This window comes from Cyanistes caeruleus, chromosome 1 (assembly GCF_971803275.1).
Source record: "Cyanistes caeruleus chromosome 1, bCyaCae1.hap1.1, whole genome shotgun sequence".
Classification (NCBI taxonomy): domain Eukaryota; kingdom Metazoa; phylum Chordata; class Aves; order Passeriformes; family Paridae; genus Cyanistes; species Cyanistes caeruleus.
The window spans coordinates 24,579,337-24,585,336 of NC_141701.1; the positions used below are offsets into that span (position 1 = coordinate 24,579,337).

Sequence of the window (6,000 nt, forward strand, 5' to 3'; positions counted from 1 at the left end):
ATAATGAAAAGCAATCTGATGGTCCTGGTGGAATCATGGGAGAAGTGCTGCATTTATGGTTAAGCAGTACTGGGGGAAGCTTGTTGGCTGGAAAAGCAGCTGAAGGAGCAGTGCTGCTCTCTGAGGATGTCCACTGACCTCCCACTTCACGTGTCCTTAAAGGCATGTTTTTCCTTTGCAACTGATGGTCTGAGAAAAGTTATCCATTGCTCTTAAAGATGGGTGACACCCTGTTTAAAATCTTCCTGGGTCTGAAATGAATATGCATTGATCTGGGACAGTCTTTATTCTAAAATACTGTTGTAGAAATTGAATTGATATTATAACTGTAAAAATTTCCAGAATAGCCATACAGGTATTTCTACTTTGCAAATGTACATATCTAATGATGGACGTGTATATACACACACATCCTGTCCAGGTCATACCAGAAGGCTGAAAATGACAGGCTTTACATGGCTCTACAGGTCTTATGAGCCAAAGTAGCTAACTCAGATATCTGAAAAAACATTGTATGGTTATGTTTTTGACAGGAAAAAAAAACAAATACAGAAGCCTGCAGGTAATGAAGTGCTTAGTGCAAGATTTCGATTCTCTTGCACCTATTACATTTCAGTTTGATGCAGTAAAAGGTTTTGCTCATCCTAAACTAGTGATCAACAAGAAGGAGGTGTCTTTTTCCCACCCTGTGAAGCAGGTGGTGATTGTTTTAAATTATTAGGGGTCTAAACTTGGCCACCATCCAAGATATGTCAGGAGCTTAGGTCCTCATCTTCTGAATGAAAAGCACACACCCAAATATTTGATCAGAACATATTCCTCCAGCCTTGCTGACAAAGGCAGACTCAGAGATGACAATAAAGATTACAATTTTCTCTTTAAATCAAAGAGGTTGTGATTTTGTTTTGCTTCTTGTTTGTTTTTTTTTTCCCCTGTCTTTTTTCCCATGGAAGAATTAGAACATGTTCAATCAGAATGTACAATGTGTCTTTGGCAAACAGGAAAATTCCTCAGGGATCTAAATTAAGAATAAAACAAGTGAAGAAGGGGGCAACTCACAGCAGTGCATAGACACAACCTCTTGTATGGTTTTTTTTTTGTGTGTTTGATTCCCTGTGTGAGTTTTGCTTCTTGTATGTTATTGTTTATCAAAGAGCAATCATTGAGGAGAGAGATTAGAGGCGAGGAAGAAAGGAAAAGAAAAAAGGAGAGGAGGAGAAATCTTATGCATATGTGAGGCCAAGGGATATTGCCTTTCAGGGTTCACGCACTGTTATCTTTAATTTTTATGGTATTTTTAAAGAATGGTAATGAGTATCAGAGTTAAAATGCAAGGATTGATGATTTCAGTGAAAACACATTGCCCAGAATCAGCTAGGGCAATGGCCCCAAGGCTTTTCTAGACCAGTGAACCACCTTTAACCCTCAGCTGCCATGTACCCTTTGAGGAACATACCAGGGCATTTTTCAAAGAAAGGCCCAGAGCAAATGTGCAAATTGCACTTAGCTGAAAACTTCCTCCTGGCAAATCAGGAAAGCTACATTGAAAATAGCAGCATGGCATGTTTGGACACAGTGTAAGTTGGTATATTTTTCTGTTTATTATCCAAGGCTTTTGGGCCACTACAGAGCCATGGGCTACAGTTTGTGGACCATTGAGCTATGGAACCAGCCCCCATTAAAGAATACCTGCCAGGGATTGTTCCTGCTGAAGGGAAACTTTCATACATTAAGAGTCCTCTTGGTAGCAAAATACAAACCAAGAAATTTTAAAAGGACTGAACTGCTGTGAGGTGATTTGTATTTGCATATTGGGCAAGTTCAGCTGATGATGTCAAGCAAGTTTGCTGTGCTTTGCTATTACTTAAGTCGGAACCTGGAAAGCCGATTCTTTCTGGAATCTGCTCTTAAAACTAATGCTCCCAAAACTTGTTTGACCTTGTAGCAAGGGCAAAGATAATTTTGGTGATTTTGGTGATCAGCAAAAATAACCAAACCACCTCTCTGGCAAGAGAGGGTGGGCAGTCTCCCTCACTGGAGATTCAAGAACTGCCTGGATGCAACGCTGTGCCATGTGCTCTAGGATGACCCTGCTTAAGCAGGGAGGTTGGACCAGATAACCCACTGTGGTCCCTTCTAATTGTATCCATTCTGTGATTCCATGGCTTTTTATACCTAACACAAGAAATAGCCCAAACTGAAAAGCTGAGTAGAAATTTCTTATACCTTACTCATTTTGCTGGCAAGTATTTAAGGTGTTTGCTTACACAAAATCAGATTTGTTTATGTGCATTCAATAACCACCTACTGAATATCTAATATGGCAAGTCAGGATGTGCTAAAATGCCTGCTTACCTTGGTAGATATATAGGATTAGGGTGTTCTTTCTAGCTGATGATAATCAAATACAACATTATCCAACTCTAATGAGGGTGAAAACAAAGAGGAATGCAGGAACAGATTAGGAGCGTTGAAAATGAAGATGAGCAAACCTGCAAATTTGGTGGGCATAGCACTGCAAAGCATTAAGCAACTGGCTTACAGTCAGTAGTACCAGTTTGCTTTTGCTGACCTGACATACTGGCTGTTCATGGACCACTTAATATAATGACAGTGTTGACCTGAGATCCTTCCTGTAAGGCACAAGAATGAAAGAACAGCCTTCCCATTGACTTCCCTTAATTTTGTGCATTCGTCAGAAACCAAACATTTTGTGAGGTATTGATTTGTGTTCCCGCTTTTCTTGATCCTTAATGATATAATACCATGTAAAACAGTTTAAAGAAAATGTTGTAATCTTATGTGAGAACAAACTGTTCTGTCAATAAGTGTACCACAAAACCAACTCACCCTTAACATGATGGCAATTTCTTCAGTGACATTTACGAGCTCATTGAAAGAACAGTAGCAATTTTATTCATTGTTTGGAGCTTACTACCCAATTTATAATGAAAGTGTTATGAAAATTAGAAGTTGCGTATAACACAACTCTTTTGTAGTGTAAATAACACAACCATATAAATTATACACATACTAGAATTATATTAAACACATATACATTATATACAAAGCAGAATAGACCTTTTACCAAACTAAGCTGTATTTTAATTAGGAGAGTGGTAACAAGCCTTTAAAATCAGCCAACACTATATTTTGGTTTTAGCTCAGAAATTCTGGGGCTTTATGAATTCATGACAGACCCTTAGGGATACATTTTCAAAGCATTGCACAGGATTTTAGCCATGCAAATCCCATTAAAATCAGTGGGAGACATGTGGCTAAAACCCACGCAAGGCTTTGGAAGCAACATGCCCCTTAATGTTATCTAGACAGTGTTTTGGCCTGTGAATTTCCTTGCTTCCAATTTTTACAACTGAATTCAAAAGGAAATAAAATTTGCCATGGGGATGTGGGAATTTTAACAGGATGCAGACTCTTTTAGTTCAGAGACATAGTTCTGATCTAACAACTATATTACCACATGGTAAAGGTAGTTTTGATCTGTGCTTTCCATGTTTTATCTCCACTCAGCTATTTTGACCTGCATTTTTACTGTGCAACAACGTAGGCAACTGACTTTGCAAATGAACATCCTGTAGTGCTCTACAGATTATAATTTCTCTTAACAGAGTCTTTGAACTGAGTAGACAATGAAGCTCCTTTTGGAGTGATGATTGTGTTTGACTTGAGGCCTGTGGTACCCTGAGCAATGTAACATCTGCTGCCAGGCATTTCAGAAAGACCCAAAATATAAACTATAAAATCACAGATCAGGTGCTCCCTAGTAAGAGTGGTAGCTGGTCAGCGTGAGCTTTGAACCAGGTGGGTCTTCCCTGCTTGCCTGAGTTGAAGGAACACTGGTGGGGATGCTGTCAAGTGAGAAGAACTTGAGTCTCTGAAGCAGGCAGAGAAATGAGGCACTCTCTAGACTGTGTGTCTACCAACAGACATTAAATATGGAATTAAAAAATAGTATTAAATAATAATATGTCTGAGGAGGTTACTCTGAGAAGTGCAAGGCTCTTCAGCCAAACTCAGCTCGCAGTCAGTGAAGCAGGAACCCCAGATTTGGAAGGTTGGTTGACAGGAGTGAGGAAAACCTGGATCCGCGAACAACGTGCGTAGGCACAAACAGTACAAGGCCATTCCGAGCGGCGGAGCTGCTTACCTGCACGGCAGGTGAAAGCACCCCCGGAATGTGAGTCCTGGCAGGAGAGACGAGCCGGTGTCGTGGCCCGGGGGGCTGCAGGGAGGCCGGGCGAGGCGGAGCGGGCGCTGCAGGCCCGCGCTAGGTGGAGCTGCAGGCCGCGCCGCGGGAGCGCCGCCGCCGCCGCCCTTTGTCCGCCCGCCGAGCGCGGGGCCGCGCACCGCCAGCCCTCCCCACAGCCGCCGGGCCCAAAACCTCCCCCACCGCGCCTCGCCTTTTGTTTTGTTGCTTTTAATTGTTGTTTTGGCAGGGCTTAAAAATAAATTGGCCTAATTATCCCACCTAATACTGTAATCTCGGTATTAAGACTTATGAAAACGAAAAGATGTTTAAAAATTAAAATTGTGCTCCGATGTAATTTGTCGTGCAATTGAGAGACATTAAACTGCGTTGCTTTATCTTTCTGGTGTTTTTAATTCACAATAGGATGATGTGTTTCCCTGTTTTCCTGAACTGTCTGACAAAACCATTATAATAAATTCAAACTTTGGGGTCCGCCATCACATCGTGTCTGTGTCCAACACCACCACACCCCCTCCCCCCAGTTTTATCTTACTAAATTGTCCAGGGGAAAAATATAAATAAGGCGAGTACTTCCCCCCTTCAACAACCACACCACATTTCCCCGCCCCCCTCTCCCCCCTGCGTATGTGCCTTTACTTTTTTTCTACACTCTAATGACATTTGGCAGGCTCAACTGTGTAATGCTTGACTGGTTTTATTGTTGTCTGCTCCCAGTGGGGAATAGTTGACACTGCTCTCTGTTTTCAATTGATATCCATTTTCAACAATATTGCTTTCTATTAGATTCCTGCACAGTTTGTGCCAGCCAAACCGAATATTTACCGTGTTGCCCTCAAAGCCTCAAATCAACAAACATTAAAATAAGTAAAATATGCATTTACTATTTGACATTTTCAAATTTCCCTTTCAAATTATTATTTTGACTATATTTCACAACAAATGAATCAAGGATTAAAGACACAGTATTGCCACTTAAAGTAACTCAGATTGATTTTGAGTTTTAAATGACAGGATAAGAGGGTGCATGAAAAGAGGAAAACCTAATGCACTTATCTGCATTTCATTAGCTTCTATGATCACTTCTGTGAAAGAGGGTGCACAGATTTATATTGATCCTAGTTTCCAATCTTTGTGTTTAGTGACATTGTTTGTTGTATAATCTCATTAATTCCAAGTAGTTTGCTTATGTAGTAAAATACTGAAATCAACCCTTGGAATCTTTAAATTTTGAGTTACCCGCTGAGCTTAGAGGCTCTTCTGGGGCAGACTTCTGTTTCTTGTCATTGCTTTCATGGCTTGGTGTCTGCCTGCATTTCCCAGCTCTCCCAGCCCTGCGCTGTCTCAGTTCCTTTCACCAACTCTTTTCACCTCTGACACTTCTTTATCGGTTTCCACACTCACCTCAGAGGATTCTCCTTTAATGGTATGTGTTGTTAATTTTTGGTCACAAATCATTTATTATGTGCAATTTTGGCTCTGTAAAGCCCAGTTTCAGCAGCCAGTCTTGTTGATTTGCATGAAAATTACACAGGATCATGTAATGAAACACTTGTGTACCTTTCCGGGTTTTTTGTGATAACCTCTTCCACCTCCCTCTCTTCCTCATGCATTTCCTCCCTTTTCTTTGCCATCTTTGTTTTCATCTTCATCTTTAGAAGCTCTAAGCTATCTTGTGCAAAAGACTTTTGAAAGTTGTCAAGTGAAAGACTCAAGCCAGAGGAATTTCTGCTGCTTCTTTTCCTTGTGCTCCCTTCCAAACTGCCAGCTAG

General features: G+C 40.9%; 1 long non-coding RNA gene across 6 annotated transcripts in view; it reads right to left on the bottom strand.

Moving 5' to 3' along the window:
- The window catches only part of LOC111924548 (uncharacterized), a 68,291-nt gene extending 63,908 nt beyond the window's left edge, over positions 1 to 4,383 (bottom strand). For all 6 annotated transcript variants that reach the window (XR_015284928.1, XR_015284929.1, XR_015284927.1 and 3 more), the window contains exon 1: positions 4,169 to 4,383. This is a non-coding gene — a long non-coding RNA (uncharacterized LOC111924548). The remainder of the gene's footprint in view (positions 1 to 4,168) is intronic.
- Between the last annotated feature and the right edge of the window lie 1,617 nt (positions 4,384 to 6,000).